The following is an 11,973-nucleotide window of genomic DNA, read 5'->3' as shown; positions in this document are numbered from 1 at the left end:
GTTTAGATAAAGGATCTGGATCGGCGCAGGCTGGGAGGGCCGAAGGGGCTGTTCCTGCGCTGTAATTTTCTTTGTTCTTTGTTCTAAAATCAGATGACAAAGCCGTTTCCCACAGATGAAGGTAAAATGAATTAACGTTGATTGTTACAAACATGCACAGTCACTACTTGAGATTTGCTTGAGTAAACAATAATAATAATTTAGAATTTTTCATAGTGAGGAGTACTGTTTGCTGAGAATATGCTACTGGTAGGCAGGTGTCATATCATAAAGCGATTGTGAAGTTGTACCGAAATCTCTGTAAATCATCCAGGGTGTGGAAAAGAGTGTGTCAATATGGATGCACATTCCAGTAGAGTTGGGAGACTGATCAACTTTGGCACCTCAGCGAGGCCGCAGTCAGACAGCTAACACTGTCCCGTTGTGCAGGATTGTCGATATTCTGAAGTACTGAGGCGGCAGTGGATGGAACCCATGTTGTTCTGCCACCTCCAAGAGTCAACGATCACTGTAAATTTCTCAAAAGGAAACCACTACAGATGCTGGAAATCTAAAATAAAGACAGAAAATGCTGGAAATACTCCAGCAGGTCAGGCAGCGTCAATGGAGACAGAGAGAGAGAGAGAGAGATAGTTCATGTTTCAGGTCTATGGCCGTTAGTTAGAAATGTTCTGATGGAAGTTCATTGACCTTTGAAATTTGGCCCTCCTTGACACCTGGATGAAGAAAACCTATGGTTACAAATGATTTACAGGGACTTCCGGTTGCGGCGATGACCAGCTAAGCCGCACGTTTCGGCGGCTCCAGCTCCAACGGACCTTCGGGCTCTTTTAAGAGCCCCAACGGGAAATTTTCGCGCGACGAAACCCAGTGTGGGGTGAGACAACAGGGAGTCCCCCCCCCCCAACGAAAGAGGAAAATATCGGCGGCGGTGGCTGCAGCGCGAGGAATCCTCGACGAAAGGGACAGAAAGGAAAAAGAAACAAGATGGCGACGGAGAAGCCCAGGCGACATGGGGGCCCGACCAAGACGAATTCCTAAGGCGGTGTGTGGAGCTACTAAAGAAGGAGGTGCTGACCCCGATGCTGCAGGCAATTGAGGGGCTTAAGGAGGCACAAAGGACCCAGGAGACAGAGCTCCGCGTGGTGGAGCAGAAGGTGACGGATAATGAGGACGAGATCCTGGGCCTGGCGGTCAAAACACAGACGCACGAGGCGCTCCACAAAAAGTGCATTGAAAGGATTGAGGCCCGAGAAAACAGAGCACGAAGGAAGAACCTTCGGATACTGGGTCTCCCTGAGGGAGTGGAAGGAGCGGACTGCGGGGCTTATGTGAGCACGATGCTAAGCTCGTTGATGGGAGCTGAGGCCCCTTTGGGCCCCTTAGAAGTGGAGGGGGCTCATCGGATCCCGGCGAGGAAACCAAAAGCGGGAGAACCACCTAGGGCGACAATCGTGCGATTTCACCGCTTTAATGATAGAGAAATGGTTCTGAGATGGGCCAAAAAGGTACGGAGCAGCAGATGGGAGAATGCAGTGGTACGGGTGTACGAGGATTGGAGTGCGGAGGTGGCGAGAAGGAGGGCGAGTTTTAACCGAGCCAAGGAGGTCTTACACAAAAAGAAGGTGAAGTTCGGGATGCTGCAGCCGGCACGACTATGGGTCACGTACCAGGAGAGACATCATTATTTTGAAACGGCGGAAGAAGCATGGACGTTTATTAAAGACGAGAAATTGGATCGGAACTGAGGGACTGATATTGCAGGAAATGTTACTGTCGATGTAAATAGAGATGTAAATTGGGATGGGGGGAGACACTAAGAAATGTGGGCGCCAGTGGGGGGGGAAAGAAGGGACATAGGCGGAGGATGAGGAATGGAAGTGGGATGGGAAAGGGAGCTGCGCCACAAGAGGCGGGTCAGTTATAGAGACGTTCCCGCGCCAGAAAGATAATGGCGGGAAGATAGACGCAAGGTAGATGGGAGTTCCCCACACGGGGCGGTCAAGAAGGGAGCAGGAGTAGCCGGGGTCAGTTGAAGTCAGCTGACTTGCGGAAGTAATATGGGGGGAGCAATCACGCTAGAGGGGGATCTAGCTGGGGGGGGGGGGGGGGGTTAACTGGGTTGCTGCTGCGGAAATCAAAGAGGAAATGGCTAAAGAGTGGGTGGTCGGGGCTGGAATGCGACACCTGGGGAACGAGTGGGAGCGCGGAAGTGGGACGTGGGACTGGCCTAGAGAAGGTGATGGCTAGTCGACACGGGAAGGGGGCAGGTAGCCCCCTAGTGAGGCTGATCACGTGGAACGTGAGAGGCCTGAATGGACCGATTAAAAGGGCCCGAGTGCTCGCGCACTTGAAAGGACTAAGGGCAGATGTGGCTATGCTCCAGGAGACGCACCTGAACGTGGCGGACCAAGTTAGGTTAAGGAAAGGATGGGTGGGACAGGTGTTCCATTCAGGGCTAGATGCAAAGAATAGAGGGGTGGCCATACTGGTGGAGAAACGGGTAGCATTCGAAGCAAGGAGCATTGTAGCAGATAGCGGAGGTAGATATGTAATGGTGAGTGGCAGGCTGGAGGGAATGGAGGTCGTGTTGGTTAATGTATATGCCCCGAATTGAGTCGATGCGGGATTTATGAGTCGGATGTTGGGACGTAGACCGGACCTGGAGGTAGGAAACTTGATATTGGGAGGGGACTTCAACACCGTGCTGGACCCAGGGTTAGATAGATCCAGATCTAAGACCGGAAGAAGGCCGGCAGTGGCCAAGGTGCTCAAGGGGTTTATGGACAAAATGGGGGGAGTGGATCCATGGCGATTTCTTAGACCGAGGGCCAGGGAGTTCTCTTTCTTCTCCCATGTTCATAAAGTGTACTCCCGGATAGATTTTTTTGTTTTGGGAAGGTCGTTGATCTCGAGGGTGGAAGAAGCTGAGTATTCAGCCATAGCTATTTCGGATCATGCCCCACATTGGGTGGACCTGGAACTAGGAGAGGAGAGAGGGAGCAGCGAGCACTCTGGCGATTAGATGTGGGCTTGTTGGCGGATGAGGGAGTTTGTGGAAGAGTGCGGGGATGTATTGAGAGGTACCTGGAGGCCAATGACGACGGGGAGGTCCGAGTGGGAGTGGTATGGGAAGCACTAAAAGCGGTGGTCAGAGGAGAGCTGATCTCCATCAGGGCCCACAAAGGGAAAACAGAGGCCAAGGAAAGGGAAAGACTACTAGGGGAGATTTTAAGGGTGAACAGGGAATTTGCGGAGGCCCCGGAGGAGGGACTGTACAGGGAGAGGCGACGACTCCAGACGGAGTTTGACCTTCTGACCACCAGGAGGGCGGAGGTGCTGTGGAGGAAGGCACAGGGGGTGAGGTATGAGTATGGGGGAAAAAGCTAGTCACCTGTTGGCCCATCAGCTGCGAAAGAGGACAGCGGAGAGGGAGATAGGGGGAATTAGAGACGAAAAGGGAGCTACGGTGCGGAGAGCAGGGAAGATAAACGAGGTGTTTAAGACCTTTTACGAAGGATTGTATAGGTCTCAACCCCCGGAGGGAAAAGAGGGGATGCGGCAGTTCCTGGATCAATTGAGGTTCCCGAGGGTGGAGGAGCAGGAGATGGAAAGCCTGGGGGCACCAATTGGGGTGGACGAGGTTATTAAGGGGCTGGGGAATATGCAAGCAGGGAAGGCTCCGGGACCAGATGGGTTCCCTGTGGAATTTTATAGAAAATATGTGGACCTGCTGGCCCCGCTGTTGGTGAGGACTTTTAATGAGGCCAGGGAAGGAGGGACTCTACCCCCGACAATGTCGGAGGCGACGATATCGCTAATTTTGAAGCGGGATAAAGATCTGCTGCAGTGCGGGTCCTATAGACCTATCTCACTATTGAATGTGGACGCCAAATTGCTGGCAAAGGTACTGGCATCGAGGATAGAGGACTGTGTCCCGGGGGTGGTGCACGAAGACCAGACAGGGTTCATAAAGGGGAGACAACTGAATGTCAACGTGCGACGGCTATTAGGGGTGATAACGATGCCCCCAGTGGAGGGGGAGGCAGAGATAGTGGCGGCAATGGATGCAGAGAAGGCATTTGACAGGGTGGAGTGGGAGTACTTATGGGAGGTGCTAAGGAGGTTTGGGTTTGGGAACGGGTTTATTAGCTGGGTCAAACTCCTCTATGGGGCCCCAACGGCAAGTGTGGTCACAGGCCGGCAAAGTTCGAAGTATTTCCGACTATACAGGGGAACAAGACAGGGATGCCCGCTATCTCCATTGCTGTTCGCGTTGGCAATTGAACCACTGGCCATGGCGCTGAGAGACTCCAGGAAATGGAGAGGGGTGATTAGAGGGGGAGAAGAACACCGAGTGTCGCTCTACGCGGATGACCTACTGTTGTATGTGACGGACCCAGTGGGGGGGATGACAGAGGTCATGCAGATATTGAGAGAGTTCGGAGATTTCTCGGGATATAGGCTTAACATGGGGAAGAGTGAACTTTTCGTGATACACCCTGGGGACCAGAGTAGAGGGATAGAAGGCCTGCCTCTAAGAAAGTGGAAAGAAACTTCCGATACCTGGGGATTCAGATCGCCAGGAGCTGGGGAACCTTGCACAGACTTAATCTGACACGATTGGTAGAACAAATGGAGGAGGACTTCAAGAGGTGGGACATGCAGCCACTGTCGTTGGCGGGCAGAGTGCAGGCAATTAAGATGATGGTCCTCCCGTGATTCTTATTTGTATTCCAATGTCTCCCTATACTAATCACTAAGGCCTTCTTTAAAAAAATAGACAGGAGCATCACGAGCTTCGTGTGGGCAGGGAAAGTCCCGAGGGTAAGGAGGGGGTTCTTACAACGCAGCAGAGACAGAGGAGGATTGGCGCTGCCGAATTTGGGCGACTACTATTGGGCCGCCAATGTGGCGATGATCCGTAAATGGATGATGGAGGGAGAGGGAGCGGCGTGGAAAAGACTGGAGAGAAAGTCCTGCAAAGGGAAGAGTCTAGAGGCGCTGGTGACGGCGCCGCTACCGCTCTCACCAAAAAAGTTTGCCACGAACCCAGTGGTGGCGGCAACATTAAATATCTGGGGACAATGGAGGCGACAGAGAGGTGTGCGGGGAGCCCTGGTGGGGTCCCCAATCAGGAACAACCACAGGTTTGCCCCAGCGAGGATGGATGGAGGATTCCAGAGCTGGCACCAGTTAGGAATTAGGAGGGTGGGAGATTTATTTATAGATGGGACGTTTGCGAGCTTGGGAGCATTGGAGGAAAAGTATAAGCTGCCCCGGGGAAACTTCTTTAGGTATATACAGGTGAGGGCGTTCATAAGACAACAGGTGAGGGAATTTCCATTGCTCCCGACACACGGGATCCAGGACAGAATGCTTTCGGGGGTGTGGGTCGGGGAGGGCAAGGTGTCAGAGGTGTACCGAGAGATGAGAGAAGAGGGGGAGGAGCTGGTGGGTGAACTAAATGGAAAGTGGGAAGAAGAGCTCGGGGAGGAGATAGAGGAGGGTATGTGGGCTGATGCCCTAAGCAGGGTAAATTCCTCTTCCTCGTGCGCCAGGCTTAGCCTGATTCAATTTAAGGTGCTACATAGAGCACACATAACGGGAGAAAGGTTGAGCAGGTGCTTTGGAGTGGAGGACAAGTCTGGGAGGTGCGGCGGAAGCCCGGCAAACCACGCACATATGTTTTGGGCGTGCCCGGCACTGGAGGGGTATTGGAAGGGAGTGACGGGAGTGATTTCGAAGGTGGTGAAGGGCCGGGTCAAACCAGGCTGGGGGTTAGCTTTATTTGGAGTTGTGGATGAGCCGGGAGTGCAGGAAGCAAAAGAGGCCGGTGTCGTGGTCTTTGAGTCCCTAGTAGCCCGGCGTAGGATTTTACTCATGTGGAAGGAGGCGAAACCCCCCGGAGTGGAGGCCTGGGTAAATGATATGGCGGGGTTCATAAAACTGGAGCAGATGAAGTTTGCGCTGAGAGGATCGGCTCAAGGGTTCACCAGGCGGTGGCAACCGTTCCTCGACTACCTAGGGGAACGTTAGAGGGAAAATAGATGACCAGCAGCAGCAACCCAGGGGGGAGAGGGGGGAGGAAGTTTTATTTTATGTTAAATGATTAGTTGACCATGTTGGTTAGCGATGTTACATACACTGTTAAATTTTCTTTTTTTTTATGTTTGATGTGTAAGGGGAAAAAATTGTGATCGATATATTTAAAAAAAAAAAAAAATGATTTACAGGTTACAAGACCACCTCTTCACATAGGCCCCAGTAAGAGTTGCCTGAGCAGCTGTCGAGCAGAACTACAATGAGGCACAGTTCTCTCCAGGAGAAGTCCATCAGCAGCTTCAAGGGAGGTTTCCACTGTCTTGACTTGTTGTAAGACGCTTCTCAATCCTTCAGCTCATGTTTCACACATAATCACAGTTTGTTGTGCCCTGTATTGCTTTGCTACATAAAAATGCTTGCACATGGATATCTATGGGACGTTGCCACGAACTACATTGGAGGAAGGCTCACACGGAGGACTCCTCAGACTGCTGTAAGGCGTTAATAGAGACGACTGATCACCAAAGTCTTCAAAAAATCGAGTTTGTCATCTTTGCCCGAACTCCTCCTCCCTCTGAGCATAACCCAGCTGTCTTTCCCGATCCCTCTGTATACCCGAACAGGCGCCGGAATGTGGCGACTAGGGGCTTTTCACAGTAACTTCATTGCAGCGTTAATTTAAGGCTACTTGTGCCAATAAAGATTATTAAGATTATGCTTCTCCGAGGTGGGACCTGAGGGCTTTGTGCTGCAATGGGAAATTGACTATTCTAGTACTGCAAAAGACAACGGAATTGTGGGGCCAAGAAATGTCAGCATAACCTAATAGTGACAGGCAAGTGTGACAGACAAATGTGACAGGTTGGCATGTCAGGTAGGCATGACAGAAATAACATAACAACTCTGTACCTTTGCATAGACATTGCGAGGGGGTGCAGTCAATAAACTATTTCTGAGGTGCAGTGTTAATTTGGGCACTGAACGATTGCATAAATAGCAAATTATATGAGTGGCCAGATGATCTTTCCTGTTGGACTTACTGGGGCACAACCTTGTCTAGCAGACTGCCAAGAATTCCCTGCTCCTTGAATAATGCATACGATCTTCCCAACACCCACAGCTTCCATCAGTCGGAGCGCCGGTTTAACACCCCATTCGGAAAGCACCTCAGACAATGCAGCACTCCCTCACTATCCTCGCTGTATCGTCGGCCTAAATTGGGTACTCAGGTCTCTGGAATGAGACTTGAAACCGCAACCTTTATGACTTGGGAGTGAGCGTGTTATTGAGCCCAAGACAATAAGAGCATACTAAAACTGGGATATTTTAAATTAATGAAATTAAAGAAAGATTTGATTATTTTGCAAGATTAGTGCTGGAGGAAGAGCAAGTCCCTTTGGTAGATCAGCATATCTACAAAATACACAATTGTTGCAGTATGACTTTGAGAGGCTAAACTTGTATCTGCTTACATCAGTGGTGGGCACCTATGCCTGTGGGGCATATGCGGCCCATCGAGGTTCAAGTGCGGCCCACAAGACATTTTGTTGACCATTACCCACGTGCAGGGTTGCCATATTCCACTGATTTCTGTCCGCATAGTGTTTTTCGTACCGATATGACTGAATTAATATGCATGCAAAGCCTGCTGATTGCTCACAACGTTGACTGTGAGAGCCATGCGCTCCCTCTGCGTCCAAAGTGTAAATATTTCTTTTGCTTTCACCATTTGTAGCTGATGACAGTCCTATTAATAGAACAATTAAGCATTTTCTCGAATTGGTCACAAAATGTTCGCTGTGTACTAAATGTTTTGAATCTTATTCATGGGGTCATGGTTAGTGAACAAGCCTGATTTCAGGCTTGCGGCCCACTGAGATGAAGGAGAGTCACTCATGCTGCCCATTCACTGGCCTACCTTTCCCATCACTGGCACACATCTCTGGAAGGGAAATGATGTTCGTCTTGTCTGTTCCAGTTTTAGTTTCACTTTTGCTGTAAGCAGCAGAATAGCTCCCGGTGCACCAAGCTTTACAACTGTGCAAGACCGTTCCCATTGAGAGAAAGAGAATATTTGGATTATTAAATGAATAACAGACTAAAAGACTAACACAGGCTTGTGGAAAAGTACTGCTTGGACAAGGAAACAGATGTACATGAGGAAGTGGAAATAATGGAGAAGTAGGTATAGCATTAACAGAAGAGAGAATAATAGGTCTGAATGTTGAGCAAGATAGATTGGGGAAGGCTTAGCAAAATAGATGAGTGGACAGCAATAAAGACATAAACAAGTCACTGAGGCTGCGTAAATGTCCAAGGGAACCACCCACTGGACAGAAAGAGTACGTAAACGTGAACATTTAATGTGTGATGAAGCATGAATACTGACATATAATGTATGATGAAGGCGTATAAGGAAGGATGTGAACCTCAGTGAAACCTGATCCAATCAGGAGGAGAGGGCAGGAGAATGATAAACGAATAAAGTGTATATAAACAGACGAAACAAGCTATTTGGTGTGCTCCTGTCTAGGAGGCACCCGACTCTGCAGACTTGTATAAGGATAAATAAAACTCTAACTTGCTTCTAGTATTTTTGTCCTCAGTGTCAGTGATTGTGAGCACACATTCAAATCTCACACCATGCACATAATCTTAATAAATGAACATACATTTGTTAACCCAATACCTAATGAGGGATTAGTGCCTTATGTTTTACTCAGCGAATAAGCCCGAAGATTTATATGATCATAAGGACATGGCGCCCTCATATAGATATCTGTTTCTTGTCATTCCTTCCACTTCCTTAAACATCAAGTAAAATGTTTCCAACTGAAATGGACTTGCCCAAAATTTCAGCATCATATTTGTTCTTTCATAGAATTTACAGTGCAGGTGTTGGCCATTCGGCCCATCGAGTCTACACCAGCTGCTAAAAGAGCACCCTACCCAAGCCTACACATCCACCATGTCCCCGTAACCCAGCAATGCCACCTAACCTTTGGCCACTAAGGGGCAATTTAGCATGACCAATCCACCTAACCTGCACATCTCTGGACTGTGGGAGGAAACCAGAGCACCCACGCAGACAAGGAGAGAACGTGCAGACTCCGCACAGACAGTGACCCGAGCCGGGAATGGAACCCGGGTCCCAAGCACTGTGAGGCAACAGTCCTAACCACTATGCTATCACGCCGCTCTTTTTATTTCCAGCTTTCATTCAAAGCTTACTTACCTTGCAGGTCAGCTGTGTAGTTCGGGAGTGAGAGCTGGGACCTTAGAAACAGCGCGGGAATTTGAAAAAGCGCGGGAGCTGCGAGGCAGAGGGGACCGTTTAAAAGGTCGCTGCCTGGGGTGAGGTAAGTACTGATTAACAACTTACTTACCTTGCAGGCCAAGTCGATTTCAGCAGGAGCGGAGCAGGCTAGTCCATTTCAACGGGGGCAGTGCGGAAGTGATTTCTGGGAGGTAAGTCTCTCCTTTAAATTAAAAAAAAAAATTTTTAGTGTTTAAGGTGGGAACAGGAAGTCGACCCGCGGACTTCTGGGAAGACCCTCACCAATAAATTCTGGTGGAGAGGAAACCCGAGACACTACACGTGTAGTGTCTCCCACCCCCCCTCCTTCTCTAACCTAATAATAAAACCCATTGGTGTGAGGTAAGTACCATATTTTATTATTGTTATTAATATTTTTTTTTTTATATAAAAAATTTAATTTAGTTGTTAGCCAGATCTTGGTAGAAAGTTAGAGGGATGGCAGGGAAGGGAGTGCAATGTTCCTCCTGCAGGATGTTTGAGGTGAGGGATGCCGTTAGAGTCCCTGCTGATTTTACCTGCAGGAAGTGCTGCCATCTCCAGCTCCTCCAAGACCGAGTTAGGGAACTGGAGCTGGAGTTGGAAGAACTTCGGATCATTCGGGAGGCAGAGGGGGTCATAGATAGCAGCTTCAGGGAATTAGTTACACCAAAGATTGGAGATAGATGGGTAACTGTAAGAGGGACTGGGAAAAAACAATCAGTGCAGGGATCCCCTGCGGTCGTTCCCCTGAGAAACAAGTATACCGCTTTGGATACTTGTGGGGGGGACGACTTACCAGGGGTAAGCCATGGGGTACGGGCCTCTGGCACGGAGTCTGTCCCTGTTGCTCAGAAGGGAAGGGGGGAGAGGAGCAGAGCATTAGTAATTGGGGACTCGATAGTCAGGGGCACATATAGGAGATTTTGTGGGAGCGTGAGAGACTCACGTTTGGTATGTTGCCTCCCAGGTGCAAGGGTACGTGATGTCTCGGATCGTGTTTTCCGGGTCCTTAAGGGGGAGGGGGAGCAGCCCCAAGTCGTGGTCCACATTAGCACTAACGACATACGTAGGAAAGGGGATAAGGATGTCAGGCAGGCTTTCAGGGAGCTAGGATGGAAGCTCAGAACTAGAACAAACAGAGTTGTTATCTCTGGGTTGTTGCCTGTGCCACGTGATAGTGAGATGAGGAATAGGGAGAGAGAGCAATTAAACACGTGGCTACAGGGATGGTGCAGGCGGGAGGGATTCAGATTTCTGGATAACTGGGGCTCTTTCTGGGGAAGGTGGGACCTCTACAGACAGGATGGTCTACATCTGAACCTGCGGGGCACAAATATCCTGGGGGGGAGATTTGTTAGTGCTCTTTGGGGGGGTTTAAACTAATGCAGCAGGGGCATGGGAACCTGGATTGTAGTTTTAGGGTAAGGGAGAATGAGAGTATAGAGGTCAGGAGCTCAGATTTGACGTCGCAGGAGGGGGCCAGTGTTCAGGTAGGTGATTTGAAGTGTGTCTACTTCAATGCCAGGAGTATACGATATAAGGTAGGGGAACTGGCAGCATGGGTTGGTACCTGGGACTTCGATGCTGTGGCCATTTCGGAGACTTGGATAGAGCAGGGACAGGAATGGATGTTGCAGGTTCCGGGGTTTAGGTATTTTAGTAAGCTCAGAGAAGGAGGCAAAAGAGGGGGAGGTGTGGCGCTGCTAGTCAAGAGCAGTATTACGGTGGCGGAGAGGATGCTAGATGGGGACTCATCTTCCGAGGTAGTATGGGCTGAGGTTAGAAACATGAAAGGAGAGGTCACACGTTGGGAGTCTTCTATAGGCCTCCAAATAGTTCTAGGGATGTAGAGGAAAGGATGGCGAGGATGATCCTGGATAAGAGCGAAAGTAACAGGGTAGTTATTATGGGAGACTTTAACTTTACAAATATTGACTGGAAAAGATATAGTTCGAGTACATTAGATGGGTCGTTTTTTGTACAGTGTGTGCAGGAGGGTTTCCTGACACAGTTTGTTGACAGGCCAACAAGAGGCGAGGCCACATTGGATTTGGTTTTGGGTAATGAACCAGGCCAGGTGTTGGATTTGGAGGTAGGTGAGCACTTTGGGGACAGTGACCACAATTCGGTGACGTTTACGTTAAGGATGGAAAGGGATAAGTATACACCGCAGGGCAAGAGTTATAGCTGGGGGAAGGGAAATTACGATGCCATTAGACGTGACTTGGGGGGGATAAGGTGGAGAAGTAGGCTGCAAGTGTTGGACACACTGGATAAGTGGAGCTTGTTCAAGGATCAGCTACTGCGTGTTCTTGATAAGTATGTACCGGTCAGGCAGGGAGGAAGGTGCCGAGCGAGGGAACCGTGGTTTACCAAAGAAGTGGAATCTCTTGTTAAGAGGAAGAAGGAGGCCTATGTGAAGATGAGGTGTGAAGTTTCAGTTGGGACGATGGATAGTTACAAGGTAGCGAGGAAGGATCTAAAGAGAGAGCTAAGACGAGCAAGGAGGGGACATGAGAAGTATTTGGCAGGAAGGATCAAGGAAAACCCAAAAGCTTTCTATAGGTATGTCAGGAATAAGCGAATGACTAGGGAAAGAGTAGGACCAGTCAAGGACAGGGATGGGAAGT

Source organism: Scyliorhinus torazame, chromosome 19 (genome assembly GCF_047496885.1).
Source record: "Scyliorhinus torazame isolate Kashiwa2021f chromosome 19, sScyTor2.1, whole genome shotgun sequence".
NCBI lineage: Eukaryota > Metazoa > Chordata > Chondrichthyes > Carcharhiniformes > Scyliorhinidae > Scyliorhinus > Scyliorhinus torazame.
The sequence above is the reverse complement of the archived record's forward strand: the minus strand, read 5'-3'. Positions refer to the sequence as shown.